This window comes from Dipodomys ordii, unplaced genomic scaffold (assembly GCF_000151885.1).
Source record: "Dipodomys ordii isolate 6190 unplaced genomic scaffold, Dord_2.0 Scaffold63, whole genome shotgun sequence".
Classification (NCBI taxonomy): Eukaryota; Metazoa; Chordata; class Mammalia; order Rodentia; family Heteromyidae; genus Dipodomys; species Dipodomys ordii.
The window spans coordinates 3,983,400-4,002,708 of record NW_012267279.1 but is presented as its reverse complement, the minus strand read 5'-3'; the positions used below and the strand labels follow the sequence as shown (position 1 = coordinate 4,002,708).

The window sequence follows — 19,309 nt, the reverse complement described above, 5'->3', positions numbered from 1 at the left end:
AAAAGTATGATTATGGACAGCATCATTTCTGTCTTGAAATCCACAAGATATCTTGAGTCTATAAACAAAATCATGTGTTTCAGGCTATAACTTCTGTATAAATGTATGTGCCCATCCTAGGGTGGATAGAAATAGTCTTTCGACAGATAAAATACCAATTTTAAATCTTGTAAGGCAGAACTTATGTTAACCCCTCCCTTTCCTTTAAATGTCTGCATAAATTATCTGGTAGAGCCATGAGCATAAATTAGCATCCATGTAATAGAATAGAAAGACTGGGAGTTCCATGGTACTGATACAAGTTTATTATTAGGGACTTGGGCACGCTTTTGACACAGCTGTACTTGTTATCTGACTATTATAAAAACGTACAGCCAGGGGCTGGGAAGGTGGCCCAGTGGTAGAGTGCTTGCCTCGCATGCATGTGGCCCTGGGTTCGATTCCTCAGCACCACATAAACAGAAAAGGCTGGAAGTGGTACTGTGGCTCAAGTGGTAGAGCGCTAGCCTTGAGTTCGAGAGCTCAGGGCCAGCACCCAGGCCTAGAGTTCAAACCCCACAACCAACAAAAAATAAAATAACAATAATATTTTTTAAAAAGAAAGCACACAGCCAAGTTAGAAGCTGGAAGTGAAGGGTTGGGGAAGGGAACATAGTAATTTCTAGCCCAGCTTAGGTTTTGGCTATCAAGTTTTTACGGGGGGCCTCAGTGAATCTGAAAGGAAATGATGGCAAGGACAACTCTGAGGGAAAGGACTATTAACAAGGCTTGGGAAGGGGCAAGTGTTCCGATTCCTGGAGTGTCCCTGGTGCCCTGGCTGACCACAGTGTGGTGATACAGGATCATGATGTCCAGCCCCAGAGCCAACTCTAGGACAGGACAGGTCTTCCCAGTTCCCCCTGCTCCCCCGCAAAAAAAAAAAACAGACCAGCAGGGAATTGAAAATAATCTATTCATTCTGGATGTTCCTGAAAGAAAGGCTGGAAAGCAAGCTCACCCTCAGTCAGAGCAGCAGGACAAGTCTGCAGACAACACAGCAAGGCTGGCTCCCCTCAGAACTGCAAGAGTTCCTCCAAGGAGGCCTCCTGGGAGGGAGTCCAAGACATAGTGACTACCTTCCAAGCCAGGCAAGAGGGGCCATGCTCTAGAAGAGCCCATTCCCCACATGAACACTGAGAAACCATTTTAAGCACACGTGACCAGCTTTGATGCTCTGGATCTGGACTTCACCTCTGGCCTACGGAGACCTAAGTCATAGTCAGCAATTCTCTTCACTTACTCCTTTCAGACCCCAGGGACACATTCCCACCTCTCTTGCCTGGCATCCAAATGCCATCAAAGAGTATGAGATTTGCTGCTGCAGACAGATACTACACTGCTTCAGAGGGTGGGCAGGATTTAAGCAGCCAAAGACTTAAATAACAGAAGAACTTACCTACCTAACTTACCCAATATTTCCTCCTAAGGAGCATGAGTGGGAGAAATGAATGATAAAAAAAAGACCAGTTTCTTCAGAAATCAATCAATTTCTTCCTTTTTTAATATTCCAACTTATGATTCAAAAATATATTTGATGTCATAACTACTGTAATCCAGAACATTTATGTAACTCCATAGATAATTGTCTCAAACCCCCAAAATGTTAAAGTGACCTATGAGTTACTCGAACCCTGTCTGAGGCAGGCCCTGGGTAGAGGTATGTGGCTGTGATTTGGCTACTTGGGGATCCATTACCTTTGCATCTATTATGCAATGTTCACTTGGAGTTTCTCTCCCAGAAGGTGTGGCCCAAAAAAGCCAGGGTTACCAAACAATGAAACCAAAGTCATCATGTCTGGCAAGGTTTCTTTAATATTGACATGGGACTAATTGACCAATTAGGCTCATCCAACAGATTTACTCAGGAAGCACATTTAACAACTTCCTCAAGCACTCTGAATCAATAGGTATATCCTACTCATATCTCCTCTTCAGACCTTCACTTTCTTCCCTTCTTGGGAGAATTTCCAAATTCTCTTCCCATCTGGTTCTCCATCCTCACAAAGGAGGAATGACTGACCCGATTGATCAGAACTCAACACTGATAAAGCCAGGGATGGCAAGTTTCAGGTTTCATAAAAAGAGGAACTGGCTCCACTTTATCTAGACCAAATTCTTCTTGCCCATCCTTGTGCTGCATATCCCCATCTAATAGGAAAACTAGGAAAAGCTTCTCACAAGGAAAGGCCAGTCTACTCCCCACCGAGTCAGCTCTGAATAGGCAAATGAGATGGTCAGGATCATGGCTGGAATCAGAGTCACAGACCCACAGGTACACAGGACTCTGTAAGTCCCAAGAAAGAGATGGAAGATCATAGATCCAGGTCATACTCCCCAGGACAACTTGTCAGAATCTCTAGATGAAGTCAATTATGGGGCTTTATCTAAAACCCACTAATTCAGAGAGCCTATAGGTCAGTTCTGTCATGTCTCAGGCTAGGGGACTGGCTCAGGACACCAGATAGCATCATACTATACGATCAGCCAAGGGAAGAGGCCTAACAGCACTTCTGCCATCTTCAACATGGGGCTCCATGGGGTTTGTCCAAGAAGGGGAGAGATAGCAGTCCAGGCCCAGAGGTTCCTCTTAAGCAAATAAGGTGGGAGTTCAGTGTGTCACTTTCTCCTGAATCCATTTATGATGCTGAATTGCAGAGCCTCTTCTACTCCAAAGCAGCCTAAGAAATGAGAGCACTGATTTTGGCAGAGAGCCACCACTAGAGTTATAGAGTCTTGTAAAGAATCTGTAGGATACAGCTTTACTCCAAGGCAGATTCTACAGGAACACGCTAAAGTGTGTGTGTTTATAGTCTGGGTGGCTGATTGGCATTAGTTACTCATAAAAATGTTCCAGCCCAAATCATCTGTTCCACAAAGATTGGTGCAGCAGAACACTCAATTATACACTTATAAGATTATTTGAGCAGACTCAAAGATACATTATGAGATATGAATAGTTCTTCTTATGGGGTCCATGTAGCCTATTTAAAGTAGAAGAAGAACAACCAGCCATTTGTAAGGTTTCTTTCAAAATCATCTCATAGTAAGTAAATTCCTTCTGAAATCCTGAACTATAACATTTTAACCTTAAAGTGAAAGTAGTTTTTTCTTACAAGAACTATGTATACAAATAGAAGCAGGAAAATCAAGAGTTTGAGACCAGCCTGACCTACATAATTAAGACTTAGTCTCAAGCAAAGTAAAACAAAACAAACAACCAAACATAAAATAAACTATCTGTTCCTGTAATTGTCTTGATTTCTAAAAAGACTAGAACTTGTTCAGAGCACCACTATTCATCATAACCAAGTTACAGAATCAGCCCAGATACCCCTCAATGGGCAAATAGATCAAGAAAATGTGATAGATAGATAGATAGATAGATAGATAGATAGATAGATAGATAGATAGATAGATAGATAGATAGATAGATAGAGAAATTTTACTAATGTATTAGAAAGAGTGATATTGTACCATTTGTAAGGAAATGAAAAGATCTGGAATGTATTATGTGAAGCGAAGTAAGCCAGACCCAGAGAAACAAAGGTTACATGGTTGATTTCCTTAATTTGTGGTAGACAGAATGTGCCTATATGATTTATAGGCACAGCTGGGTGCCTGTAGCTCACGCCTTTAATCCTAGCTACTCAGGAGGCTGAGATCTGAGGATCATGGTTCAAAGCCAGCCCAGGCAGAAAGGTCCGTGAGACTCTGATCTCCAATAAACCACTAGAAAACTGACAGTGGCACAGTGGCTCAAGTGGTAGAGCGCCAGCCTTGAGCTAAAGAGTGCAGGGACAGTGCCCAGGCCCAGAGTTCAAGCCTCAGGACTGACAAAAAGAAAAACCACATACACACACACACACACACACACACACACACAAAAGAGCTCAGGGACAGCACCCAGGTCCAGAGTTTGAGACCTACAACCAACCAAAAAAAAAAAAGATTTGTAGGGACATAGAAGTAAACACTTTAGGCTGGGCTATATACAAGTGGTTACACATGAATGAACTGAAGTATAGTAGATTCTATGGTAAGCTCAAGCAGTAAAATCTTTTAGAAAGACTAAGTCAAAGCCTAACAAAATCAACACTGGAAAATGGATATATCCAAGGGGAGGAAAAGGGGAGGGCAGACAAATGAAGGAGGGAAGAGAGGGGGAATGCAGTCACAACTTTACTTTATATACCACAAAATTAAGAAAAGTAAGGGAAGGGATAGATCAAGGGGGAGTTAGAATAGTGAAGGGGGTGACACTGATCAAGATGCACTGTATTCATAAACTGCTTTGTTATAGGGTACCTCCTTTGTACAACTACTTAAAGATAATTAAAATAATTAAAAATAAAAAGACTGACACTAAATATAATATTCAACTAACCGGTTGTTTAATTATGGTGCCTGAAATCTATGTCCCAGTTTGTTTTATGTTATAATGTATTTAGTTATAATGTATTTAGTTTGGAATAATTTTGTATTTGCAGAGAACTCATACTACAAATGGTTACTCTATACTCTTCATCCAACTTCCCCTAATGTTAACATTGCACTTAACTGTGGTATATCTTCCCAAAATGAAGAAATCGTGTGATTTTTTTTATCAGTACCAGAGTGTGAAACTAGGGTCTCACACTTGCTCAGCTCTATCACTTGAGCCACACCTCCAGTCCAGTATTGTGCTGGTTAGTTGGAGATAGCATCTCTCAGGTTTTTCTTCCCAGGCTGGCTTCAAGCTTCAACCTTCTGAATCTCAGCCTTCTGAATAGGTAGAATCACAGGCATGAGCCACTAACTCATTGGTTTCTTGGCTACTTGGCCCAGGCTACCTCAAATTTACAATCCTTCCAAAACTGAAATTTAACCCTGGTGCACAACTATACCACAGACTTTGTATGGGTGCCACCATATTTTTCTTTTGTTTTTTTCTAAGATACTACATTTCAGTTCCTCTAGCTTGTTGTAATTGAAATATAGTGTCCTGGGTAGAAAGCATTCTTAAGTAATTAAATGACAAGAAACTGGAAAATTGTCTATTTAAGAGTTGTAAAAGATTTGTTTTTCAAGAAAATAAAAGTAGAGATACTGATTTTTTTTTGTAAGAGCAAACCCATCCCTTGTTGAGTTACACAGATGTAAACACTTTCTCAGTAAACCTAAGTTGTCTTAGCTAATAAACTAAGAGTTCACTTTCACAATTTAGTTGAATTAAAGCTATGTATAGTCTGACATTGTTGCTTTTGCTTGGCATTGAGGGTTATGATTAGAAAAGGGGATTTCCTTAAAATAAGTGAAGGAATACTCTTGTAGTTATTGCCCTGGGAAAAGACAGTTCTTAAGGACAGGAAATTGGAACTTGGGGAGGAAAAGTCTTTGATCTCCTGGGGGTCTGGAGGTCAGGTGAGGTCTTCCTTCTCTCCCACTCTTGGATTTTAATTTGTTAAGACAACTCAAGGGATTCTCAGCAATGGGAATGAGCTGACCTTTGCCATGTGGAGGCAGATTGAGTGCTTCGAGTGTGATGAGGCTACACTTGAGCCTCTGGCTCGATTTAGCAGCCATCACTAACATCTTCTCTGTGCTGTGAGCTCCAAGCACTAAACATTCAATCTGGTCTTGCCCTAAATTACAGAGTACTATGGGAAACTAAGAAAAGGATATGTACCAGACTTGGGGCAGAGTGGTCAAGATGCCACAGGCAGGGTTGGAGTTAGGGGTGGGAATTGGTCCTGGGAAGGCTAACAATATAGAGCCAATTAGTATGGTGGCTCAGAAATACGATTAGAGAAGAAGCTTTTAGTCCTCTTCCTGAACACACATGAGCTCTCAGTCTAGAAGCCTCTAAGGAACACCTAAGAGCATGGGATGGGGGTTAACTTCCTAAGAGCCAGGTGGAGACACCAAAAGCTTTCATAAAGGGATACTAAATGTGACTTAATGTTGCAGTCCCACTACAGAGGTCTGTAAGTATAGGCTATACAATGTGTTCTATACTTGTTGTATTGTTTGCATTCACATTTATGAAGGGCTCCTCAATGCCAGACCCTGAGCAAGCAAGAGTGAGAAAAAGGCATATCTGACCTCTTGAAGACATCCTGGCCTTCATACGGGCAAACACATTGTGAGATGCTTTGTATGCCTTTGAAGAAGTGAAGTGAAGAGAATGGCCTACCTTTTAATTTTAAGGCTATAATATAATTTAAATATGCTTTCTCTGCATGATGAAGAAACCAGATTCAGACCTTGAAAATTGGAAGAACCTACTTGATAGAGTTCATTTGGAAGCATGGGGCCCACATCTATACCATGGAATGACTTTCCACAAAGAGAGCAGCCCCTCTGAAGATTTTTTGCTCCTCTGTACCCCAATCTCAAGGACAGCCCTAGAGATTTCCTGTTGGCTCATAGCCCAAATCTAAATACTGTCTTGGCCGCTCACATATGAAAAAAAAAACACAAGGAAGTTCTTAGAAACAGATTTTAGATATTTCTTTTGGAAAGATCCCTAAATAGAGCTTCTAAATCTAATTGCCACTGCTGACGTAGTCTGTTGTAAGAATACAATAGTGAATAGGACCGGAAGGTTCCAAATTGTCAAACCTCAGAGAGGTACTACAAATCGTCTTTCTTACAAAATATGGCTATCAGAGTCTGTGGTCTTGATTTTGAAGACATCTCTAACTAACTAATGCTGCTTATGGAAATTGCTGGAAAGTTATAAATAAGATGTTAAATAATACGGTGCAGCTAATTCCCCAGGTGTTGTTTCTATTCTCAAGTCAAGATCTACATGAACCAAGTGACAGCACACAGCTTTTCCGTGGGTGTAAATCTCTAGAGACATTGTTCACTGCATTTGCTTATGTCCCTTTACTCTATCAGTTTCAATCACATTATTATTTCCTGCTTTGTTATTTCTTCTCTCCAATCCACATCAGTAGCCTGTTCTTATAAATAACTCAGCACCGGGTGCCGGTGGCTCATGCCTATAATCCTAGCTACTCAGGAGACTGAGATCTGAGGATCGAGGTTCAAAGCCAGCCCGGGCAGGAAAGTCCGTGAGACTCTTATCTCCAATAAACCACCAGAAAACTGGAAGTGGCGCTGTAGCTTAAGTGGTAGAGTGCTAACCTTGAGATGAAGAGCTGAGGGACAGCACCCAGGCCCAGAGTTCAAGCCCTATGACCGACAAAATAATAATAATAATTCAGTATCCTTCTGAGTATTCATTTGTAATATTAGTTTGTGTGATACTATGTAGGAAGAGAGAGGGGAAAAAAGGCAAGGCATTTTGAAAGCTAGTAATGCTTAAATATATTTTTTTAAATCTTTCATGTTGGCAAAATGGTCCTTCCACAACCATTGTCTCTGAACTTACACTGAAATTTCTCTTCCAGAAAGTCTGGTTGCAGAGACTCAAGGCTGCTGTAAAATTTGATCTAACTGAAACTTGATAAGAAGGTCCACCTTAACCGTATGTACCTACAGAACTGTCCACCATCCCTACAATTATTGGAGAGTTTAAATAGCTCCAAAGAATGCAAGTCAGTTCGTCTATACATACTACAGGGACAAGCAGACACTTTTTTTCCCCAAACATAATTTTGAAATAACATTGTTGAAATTTCCAGGGAAAGTTAGGCTTCAGGGCCAGGTGTTCCAATTAAAGATACTTTTAATCTTGCTTGCTTACTTCCCTTAATACATCCTATAGACCCTTGGAATGGTTGAAAAGCTCACCACAAATGCAACAAGCATCTATTCTTGCAGTTTCTAAGCAGAATTAAGGAAGAAAACAGAATGGAGTTCACTTTAGAGGAGTTAGTTATACCTCCTTTGGCTACCAATGACTAAGAGTGTAACTTTTCTAAATTCTGAAAACCTTTAGGAATCCAGGGCCAGGACCCTTCTCACATACTTTTCCCTCTGCCTGCATTGCTCTTTCCTCTCCAACCCCCACCACCAACTTTCAATGTAGTTTCAGTTGACACTTAGGATCTCAGTTTCCCTGACACCTCAGAAGAGGTAAGTGTCCAAAGTACGCCCTCAGGTTATACCTCATCTCTACTTGTGACAGTATCCCTATTTTTCTTAGGAGTTGATGTCTAAAGAAGCTACAGAAAAGCAGAATCCTATCTGATTTAATCACTGGCTAGACAAGTTCAAAGTAGTTGTTCAAAAAGATTCAAATGTATAAACCAATGCATGCCAGTGAAGTAACAGCTAACATTTATATGCTCATTTACTATGTGCAAGGCTCTGTGTGCAGTGTTTTACGTGTGAGAATGGATGGATGAGTGAATATTGAAAGTAAGCACTGAGAAAATATAAAACATCTGAATGAATAGACGATCTCATCTAAAAGTTATTCATGAACTTTTTTGTTTAGTATTATATGATGCACCCAATTTGCAAATGAGGGAAAAACTAATATTTTAAAGGTAAACTGACAGCCGGTTGCCAGTGGCTCAGGCCTGTAATCCTAGCTACTCAGGAGGCTGAGCTGTGAGGATCACAGTTCAAAGCCAGCCCAGGCAGGAAACTTCATGAGACTCTTATCTCCAATTAAACACCAGAAAACCAGAAGTGGTGCTGTGGCTCAAGTGGTAGAGCGCTTACCTTGAGCTGAAGAGCTGAGGGACAGCGCCCAGGCCCAGAGTTCAAGCGCCAGGACCAACAACAACTAAAAAAGTAAACTGACAAAGGAAACTTGGAAAAGCCCACCATGGCTAAAACAACCCTGTGGTCCAATTAACTAACCATAGTCAAGAAAAAAAGAGAGCACATAGGAGACCCAATGCAAAGGGACACTTTCACTTGGATTCTCAGAGAGGTATGTGATTCAAAATGCTAAACTCAATGTTTATACTATTTTGCAGATCATGTTTTCAGTCAGTACATCTTCTCCCCTGCTTTTGCCACTAAATAGCCCCCTGCAGCACCCTGCCCAGTGACCACTAGAATTTCACTGTGCGCATGTGCCCGTATTTATTTTACAATTCTCCTAATGTTGGACATTTAAGTTGCTTCCCACTTCTAACTACTACCACCTTGTAGTAAAATCTTTGCACACATCACTAATTATTTGCTTAAATATATTGAAGATATCAAAACTATAGGGACAAATATTTCTCTTTTTTTCCCCCTTTCTTTTTCTTTATGCCAGTACTGGGACTTAAACTCAGGGCCTTGCACTCTTGCTCAGCTTGTTCACTCAGCCATTTCTGTCACTCAACCAGTTGAGCCCTACCTCCACGTCTAGCTTTTTTGCTGGTTAATTGAAGATAAGAATCTCTTGATTTGTCTGCCCCAGCTGTTTTCAAACCATAACTCTCAGATCTCAGCCTCTTGAGTAGCTAAGATTACAGATGTGAACAACTAGGGTCCGGCTTGACAAATATTTCTAGTTGCTTTTAGGAATACATGACATCACACATGCTCTTTTCCACAGGCCTGAGACGTGGACTCGGAAAACACAAAGACAACAGCTTTAAAAAACTAATTTGAAAATACATTCTTCTTACTTGCCTTGAGCTGCCTTACTATTACTTTGCTTTGCTTTGGTAAAACAACAAAATGTTACCAATTCTAAACTGAAAGAAAGTTTGGAAGTGCCATCTGGAAATGACAGCATTCTGGTCCTGTGAAAGTAAATATTCTTGAGTAAATATTTAAGACATTTACCACAGTAATTCGTCTAATTCTAGAAATCTATGTAATTGAATGATATAAAGCAAGCAAATCTCAAGTTTTCTATATTAGTAAGAATTTTTTAAACTCTTAGCTGAGTATTTCAATTTCTTACCTTCTTAAAGGCAAACCAAGCCCTTTGATGGCTTCCCTGGAAAGAAGAGTTTCTAAAATTAGCTAACACCAGACCTACAGTGACTTAATGATGAATCGAATCATTGATTTCACAGACAGCAGAATCGGCTTGAAGGTCAGTATGGCTGGCATTCCTAGAGAGAAATTTCCTCCAAAGTTAATGGTAGAAATGAAGGTAAGTAAGGAGCCATGGTGTTTCAAAAAGAAATCCTGATGTGAAGGATGAAGTTCAGTAGCCATCATTCTTATCCATGATTATCTCAAATAATCACAGACAAAAAGTGGAACATATGAGACTCATTGAACTCCTTGATCCACGATTGACATTTATGATCTTTCAGGCCTTCTGTCATGTTCATCATCACATGAAAACCTTGTTCTAAAAGCGATCCTAATCATAGAAATCACTAATTGATCCTCAACTTATGAAACCCTCCCTTCTGGCTTTCATCTTTCAAACCTACAAGCTGTCAGGGGAATTGATACAAGGGTTAAGACAAAGCCCATACGGCTGAATTTGAATCCTCCATGACAAAGCTCTGTTAAGTCAATGGATCCTGAAAGAAAAAGGCCAATAGACAACAACTAGTTTAAAAATCGTAACCCATCTTCACATTTCTGATAAAAATCTAGTTTCCAGAGATGATGCCAGAAGAAGTAGATTTAACAGTAATCTCTTTCTTTGTGGGCTAGTTCAAATGTTTAAATACCGTTGTTTCTCTGAATGGTAGTTCTCCTTTTAGTCTATGGCTTCAGGTCACTAGATGGAGTTTCGAATAACACTTAGCACCGGCCGAATGTTATAAGAAGTAGACACAGACTTGATGAAGAGAAGCACGAGTACCCACACTGTCTTTTTCCTCAAGGGATGGTATTCACCGCTGATTCTTCTTAGTAGTTTGGCTCCTGGCCCACAGATATGCTCCTTTTTCTCAACACACATTTTATCAAGGCACCTTTCACCATATTACTTATTCTCTGAAGATCTCCTTCTTATGTCCCTAAGATAATGAAATATTTGAAATGTTAACTATATTACTTAATACAACCCAAATAGTAGAAATTAAATTATCCCAGGCTTACTGCCAACTGCAGGCTTATTCTTTTGGTAGTCACCAGAAAAGGAACAGAAGCAAATGTGTACACATGTTTAAAACAAAAAAAAACCTCTAAAACTTTTCAAAGCAAACTCCTAAGAAGCTGTCTAGCTGCTAAAAATAAATATATAACTAAGTTATTAACCAAAATTTTAAAATGAGGAACCAAAGTAATTTTTTTAAATACAAAATGAAAATGTAAGAAAATGAGCTCAATAGAATAAGGTACAGTTTCATCTTTAGAGAGCTGGCTCAAGACAGGGTGAACTTGATCCTGAACTTGTTCACAGCTGAATTTATCTCATGGGTCAGCACAGAGACCGAGAAAGATCAGACTGGGAATCAGAGGACTGTTGTATCTTGGGCTTATGATTGCATTAGTGAAGAGCCCCAAACATGAAAGTTCTATCATTACTATTGCTAACTGCTGTGGGCTAACCCACTTTAGGTTAGGTACCATGTTTGAAATAAAAAATTTTTAAATATGCTCCTTCAAGCTAATAGATTATATATATATATATATATATATATATATATATATATATTGATTTTGGTACATTCCAACCCAAGGAGTGAAACATTACTAGCTTACTAGTTAAATTCTAGTAGTGTTTCCTAAAGACTATGGGGAAATTGTGCTATGTTCTACTGCCAACAAACTAGTATAAGCAAGGATGCTGAAGAGCTCAGGAATGGTATATAGAGAAGTGAAAAAAAAAACATGTAAATAGAGGTAAAGGCACACTTAAAGGTTGGGGTGGGGGAAGGGGGTGTTGTACAGAACTGCAAAGCAAGGAGAAAATGGGTAACATAATGTATCCACAGATCAGTATTCCCATGTCTTCACCTGCCTTAGGGTCCTACCCATTGCAGGGACTTAATAATGTTAATTGACTGAATTAATATGCTTCAGAGTTCCAACAAGCAGTTGAGTGCCTAATTATCCAGCCCATGAAAACCCTCAGGAAAGCAGGTCATCCTTAATATATGTCCACATTACATTTGGAGAACCAAAGGAATAAACCAGTCAAGAACCACTCCCAGGTGCCCCACAAGTTACAGACATTGCTAAACAAAGGCCCAGATGCACAAACATACACCAACCACCACCATCTAGACCCAGAGAATTTCAAGTTCTATGAATTCATGAATAAGGAAGCTTGAAATTCACTCATCACACTTTTCCAAGGTCTGGCTTCCTACTCTCAGGAAATAAGCTTCCAAGTTCAAGAGAAGCTAGGGAGGAAGAGCTCTTTGAGGGCCTAAGAAAGACTCTGAGAAGCAGCAAAGTCTCACAAGGCATGAGCTAGAAGACAACCAGTCTTGGCTTTAAACCCAACTCTTATCACTCACCTGTAGTGACTAAATGTCTCCAAAACTCAATTTCCTCATCCATAAAATGAAAATGAAGATCATCTTAGAGAGTCTGGAAATTGAGGATGTGATTTAAGCCCCTGACAGGGTGACTTGGCTCTAACTGGCACTCAGTGAAAAGCTAACAAATAAATTATTGGTGACGACGATTCCAGTAAAAACAGTAGAGCCATCAGAGAGTTAGAGGTCATGTGAAGGTTTCCCCTGACTGGATTAAAAGAAGTCTAAAATAATTAATAAGCCCATGGACAAGGAATTTGATCTGCAGATCACAAGGATAATTTTTCCAGTATGGGAAAAAAAAGTCATCCAGCAGCTCATGAGCAGATGTCACCTTGGAGCAGTGCCCTTGACCCAGAGAAAACTGGCCTTTATTCATTGTTCATTCTCTTTCTTCTTCTCTCTCTGTATTTTCCTTCCTTTTATTATGCTCAGCAAATATGCCATGATGGTATGTCATCTGCCATTGTAAACTGCATTTTTATAACTGATTCTTGGGATTGATGATATCCCTAATTAACTCAAAGATTTAAGAAAGAGTGAAGTTTTTGTTGCCTGAAAGCTATTAATGTTATTGATTATGAACAATACACTTGGGGGGGATCCTACCTTCATCTGGATGTCCATTCTCAAACTCATCTTCCACATCATGCACCTATTCTTCTCTGCCACATATACTTCTCTTCCTGCTTTCCATCTTCCTTGCTGAAGCCAAGATCCATCCTACCAGGTAGAAACTTGAACACAGTGCTAGAAGAACACAGAGGAGACTCCAAGGATACTAGCAATCTGCTGCAGGGTAGGAAGGCAGAGAGTAAGTTCAAGTAATAGAATGTGATTATAGAGCCACCAAAACAAAAGAGTGCAGTGGGCATATTAGTAGTTAAGATTAGATAGATATGCTGATGTAACAAAGAAAATCACTAAAATAATATATCTGTTGCATCTCTGCAACAGCTACAGTTATGATCAGTTCTGTTTCCATTGTAAAATTCACTGTTTTGGAGTGGCACAAGTACAAGCATATGAACAAGAGAGAATGACTATGAAATTCAGATCCTCAAAAATAAGTAAATACATAAAGTTAAAAAAGAAAGAAATTCAGGCCCTCCCTTAGTTTCCTGGAACCAGAAATATCCTATATCTGTTGTCAAAAATTTGGTCAACCTAACTGTAAAAAAAAAAAAAAATCACACACACACACGTACACACACACACATACACACACACACATGTACACACACGCGCGCCTGCGTGCACAAAACTACGCCGTTTTTTCCTTTGTTTGGGAAGATAAAATAAGGTAGTTAACCCATTGCATGTTTAGAACAATTTTATAAAATATTTTATATATAGTATATATGTATATATATAATAGTTCTAAACATATTTTATTTTATTTTATTTGTGAAGATACTGTACAGAGGGGTTACAATTACATGGGCAGGATAATGCGTACATTTCTTACCAAGCATTGCAGCCTCCTCCTTTTGTTTACCCTTCACATCCCTTCCCAGCCTCCCCCCTTCCCCCACCCTGCACCGACGTTGTAAAGCTTGACTAAACATATTTTATATATAGTATATATGTATATGTATATATATAAAATAGTTCTAAACATGCAATGGGTTAACTATATATAATCATTCTAAACATGCAATGGGTTAGCTACTTTATTTTATACATATAAGACTGATGTACCTGGGAATTACTACTGATGTAGTGGAAATTACAAGGGGATAAAATGTGCTGTGGACAGAGTGTGGTGGGACACACAGAACATCTGGGAAGGTAGGTAAAACCAAAGTCATTGGGATCATTTACGGGAGTATCATGCAGACACTGCCATAATATAGCAGCACAAAGACAGAGAGATTTGAGCAGTGGAGTATCTAAGAGCTCAACTTCTGAACCTGAAAACTCCAAGTTAAAGGGTAAGTTCCTGCTTCCAGAGCCTGAGGCTTCCAGTCGTTTTCAGAACCAGTGGAGTGGAGACTAGGATCTGGGACAGACCTAAAAGCAAACTAAGCAGCTCATTGTGGTATGTGGTTATTACCTCCAGACACTGTGGGATCCTTCCTCTAAGGGCTTCCCACACTTCCACCCTCGCTCTCCCTTTCAGCTGCATCCCAGACTCATGTCTCTTTTATCTGAGGTCCAAACCTCCTCTTTGATTGGTGGATATTTTTTCTTGGCCTTTTGGCTTCTGTGGGGCTCCACATCCAATATTCCCAGTGCACTTCTGGCTGACTCCCAGTTGGTTTAACTCTCAGCCATCATCTGCCAGGCTTATTGAGTGAAAGGTGAAATAATAAGAATTAATACTAAGTGCTTGCTACATCCCAGGCACTCGAGTATTTCTATAGATAATTCATTTCATTCTTAGAGAAAATTCACAAAATAGATGGTATTTTCTCCATCTGCAGATAAAGAAACTGAGGCAGAGGATAATGGGACACTTTGATAGGACGTTTAAGTGGTCAAGTTGGACTCTGAATTTAAATGTCTAGCTCTTAGCCACTATGCTATATTACTAAGGTAAGGAGCAGGTCAGAATGAAGAAGCAGAGTAGAGGGAGATAGAGACATGACTTCATGACATCATTTTACTTTTTTTTAAGTGAGGAGCAGTTGTAATCACTGGGAAGGAAGAGAATAGCAAAAGAGGGAGGAGCCACAACAGGATAAAAAGCCTACAATTATTCACACAGGGCTATTTGTTTCTTAAAAAGGGACAAATGGAGAGGATATGCCTGAGTTTTTCTTGCTGGAATTTCACTTGCAATGGCAGGTGGGTGGTAGGGACATTTGAGGCCTCTTGAATTGCAGCTTCTAGGTCCTACGCTGAAACCTCCATTCGCCTTCACAAAGGCCCTCCCACAGAAGCACAATGGGGCCGTCTGAAGGCTGGACGTGCAGTCAGCACACAAAACAGGAACTGTTTTCCCTAGGCGCAGCTGGCGAGCGTTTTCTGCTGCTTGCAGCTGCCAGAGTCCAGTCTGTAGACGGGCCACGCCCCCTGATGAATATTCAAGATGCTTTGTGCTGGGGGCTGGGATGTCAGAACTTCTAAAGGAATTCAAAGACCCTGGTTTTTTATTCAGCGAGGGACAATTTTATAAAGGGAGCTTCCCTACTCTTTGTACTGGATTAAGACTTGCCATGTCCACCATCCCAACACAGACAAGGTGCAATCACTAGTGTTCCACAAACTGGCTCTTTCTCAAGCCCTGAAATACGAAAATAACGGAGACTGGGCTGATTGCTAAGAATTAAGCATTGTCATCATAGCTCTTATCCAGTTAAACATTTGCATGAACAATGTTCCCCTCTTATACATGTTCCTGAGTACATTAATTGAGCTAATCTTTGTGGTATCTGTGTCATTCTATGTTACAAGGCAAGCAACTTAAAAAACAAAAAAACAAAACCTTTTAAAATACATAGAATCTTGTGGCTGGGAAGGTGGCTCGGTGGTAGAGTGCTTGCCCTGCATGCATGAGGCCCTGGGTTCGATTCCTCAGTACCACATAAGCAGAAAAAGCCGGAAGTGGCGCTGTGACTCTTGTGGTAGAGTGCTAGCCTTGAGCTGAAGAACTGAGAGACAACGCCCAGGCCCAGAGTTCAGGCCCCACGACTGACAACAAAAAGACCCCACATAGAATCTTGTATATAGGTGAGATATAATTAGGAGATTAACCTCACATAGATGTGGCTCCTGAAAGAGTAAAATATTCCCTAATGCATTTCATTAATTTTAATACAATATGAGCATTTTGGGACATAGATCCATTGTTTATTGTTGTTGCCCTAAGTATTCCCTCTCCACTTCTCTTAGGATAGGGGGGTGGCTCAAGTGGTAGAGTGCTTGCTGTAAGTTCACTCAAAAGAAATTACTGAACACTTCACTGAATACTTCTATTTCCATTAACCCCTCCATCAAAACACAGGCTCTACTTCTTCCCTACAAACTGGAAATGGAAGAAATAATATTATTGAGAGTAAACCAAAGAACAAGAGAAAATATAGTGCGAATATAGTGTGAAGACTTTCACCTACTCACCTACTTCCATCCCCAAGCACCAAAGAATTATACAGATGTGAGAATAGAACCATTGAAAACAGCCTGTGAGACCTTATGAATATAGCAAGGATCAGACAAAAGACACTAAAAATGCCTTCATAAATTAAACAATAAATTTGATCCACAGAAGAATCCTAGATTAGCTAGGCAAGCAAGCAGCTACTGCTCTTATAGCACTTTGCTCAGGTTTCAACCTGAGAGGATGTACCTTGGCATCAATAAAGAAAATGAGAAAGCAGAAGAGCTTTCCCATGAAGAGATCCATGATATATACAAGGTGAGTTTAATATCTAGGCAGCTGTCAGGAGACATCTGACTATATGCGGATGAAGCTCATTGTGTGTGTGTGTGTGTGTTGTTTATATATCTTTATGTGTATATGTATGGCATCCAGTACATGCATTGCTTGGTCCTAACCACAAATAGGGATCACATGAAGGAAATTGTACATTGGTCACAGGAGCCCTTAAGTAGTGAATCACAAATGAGATCTGCGGGGAGCCGGCGTGAACGCCATTACAAGGCGCTGCCCACTTCCTTGCAACTCCATATTAGGCAGTGTTTGGCAGGACGGTGGGTCCTGGGCTTTGCGCATGCGGGAGCCACGTAGAGTCCCCAGCCAATCCCGTGGCACCTGGTGACGGTGAAAGGCAGACGACCAATGGGAAAACGACACGTGTTCCTATTCCCTATATAAGCGGCCATGTTTTTGTGTGGGCTCTCTCGCACTCAAGCTCTCCTACAAACAAGAAGGCTCTCCAATAAAGCGTGATCTGAGAAGACTCCTGGTGTGGTGGTCGTTCTTCCTCGTTGGCCGAGAAGGCGTTCGCCGCAGAGATCGATTAATATTTAATAATATTGCTTTATAAATGCCCACTTATTTCACTTCTAAAAAAAGTTCAACCTTCTTTTCACTCTATTGCCTCTTTAAAAACTTTGAGCTCACTGGGCATGTTGGCACATACTGTAATCCTAGCACTTGCAAGGCTTATGTAGGAGAACCATGAGTTCAAAGACAGCCTGAGCTGCATAATAAGATCTTGTCTCAAAAAATAAATGAATAGGGCTGGGAAGGTGGATCAGTGGTAGAGCGCTTGCCTTGCATGCATGAGACCCTGGGTTTGATTCCTCAGCACCACATAAGCAAAAAGAAAAAAGCTGGAAGTGGCACTGTGGCTCAAGTGGTAGAGTGCTGGCCTTGAGCTGAAGAGCTGAGGGACAGTGCCCAGGCCCAGAGTTCAGGCTCCACAACCAGACCCAAAAAATAAAAGTAAATAAATAAATGAATACAGCCAAGTGCCAGTGGCTCACACCTGTAATCCCAGTTACTCAGGAGTCTGAGATCAGAGGATCATGGTTCAAAGCCAGCACAGGCACAAAAGTCTGGGAGACTTCTATCTCCAATAACCCACTCAGAAAACCAGAAGTGGCACTGTGGCTTAAATGGTAGAGCACTAGCCTTGAACTGAAGAGCTGAGGGACAGTGCCCAGGACCAGAATTCAAGCCCCACGACTGACTAAATAAATACAAATTGGACATCTGGTGGCTCATGCCTGTAACCCTAGCTATTTAGGAGGCTGAGATCTGAGGATCACAGTTTGAAGGTAGCCTGGACAGGAGGGTCAATGAAACTCTTATCTCCAATTAGCCATCAAAAAACCAGAAGAGGAACTGTGGCTCAAGTGGTAGAGAGCTAGCTTTGATCATAAAAAGGCTCAGGGATGGTGCCCAGGCCCTTAGTTCAAGTCCCAGGACCAGTAAAAAAAAAAAAATCATTAAAAGACTAAATTATAATGTCCAAAGATATTTAGCAAGCTTAGAATTGAAGCTAATGGATGGAAGTAGTAGCTACTTCTAAAATAAATAATAGTTTAAGCTACATGAGTGGCATTGCAGTACATTGAAGCTCCGTAGAGACAGAGCAGGGGCAGTGAGAGCCAGAGAGGGCACTGAGCAACTCTGCCTCAAGGAGGGAAAACTACATAAAGGAGCAAAGGAGATCCTAAGAAGCCAAGAGGCAAAATGTCATCAGATGCATTATTTGTGCAAACTTGCCAGGAAGAGCACAAGAAGAACTATCCAGAAGCTTCGGTTGAGCTCTCAGTTTTCTATGAAATGCTCAAAATGCTGAAGAGAAAGGGAAATTTGAAGACATGGTCAAGGCAGACAAGGCTTTTTATGGAAGAGAAAGGAAAACCTTCATCCCTCCAAAAGGGGAAACAACAACAACAAAAAGAAGTTAAAGAATCCCAATATGCCCAAGAGGCCACCTTCAACCTTCTTTTTCTTCTATTCTGAGTATGGCCCTAACCTCAGAGGGGAACGTCCTGGCATGTCTATTGGTGATGTTTGTGAAAAGGCTGGGCGAGATGTGGAACTACACTGCTGCAGATGGCAAGCAGTTTAATGAAAAGAAGGCCGCTAAGCTGAAGGAAAAACAAGAAAAGGATATTCTTCCTACTGAGCTAAAGGAAAACCTCATGCAGCCAAAAAAAGCAGGGGGGAGAGTTATGAAGGCTGAAAAGAACAAGAAAAAGAAGGAAGAGGAGGAAAATGAAGAGGAGGAGGATAAATAAGTTGGTTCTGGCAAATTTTCTTTTCCTTGTCTTTAAATTACTTAATTGCCTCATACACTACTCATTCCTTTTAAAGAAAAAAAATTTAAATGTAAGGCTGTGTAAGATTTGTTTTTAAATGGTACAGTGTCTTTTTTGTATAGTTAACATTACTGGATGTGTCTTTAGATAGTTCTGTTCTGGTGGTATTTTCAATCGCTACTAACCTTGCCTGGTACAGTATAGGGGCTGCAAATTGCATGGAAATTTAATGCAGGTTCTTGTTGATGCACAGTATAAATTAGTTATATGTGGGGAGGGTAGTTTTTTTCATC

The 19,309-nt window shown here is 40.5% G+C and overlaps 1 pseudogene; it reads left to right on the top strand.

Annotated features, from left to right (window-relative positions):
* The first annotated feature begins 15,224 nt into the window (after positions 1-15,224).
* LOC105990133 lies at positions 15,225-18,995 on the top strand (annotated as a pseudogene).
* The last annotated feature ends 314 nt before the right edge of the window (positions 18,996-19,309 follow it).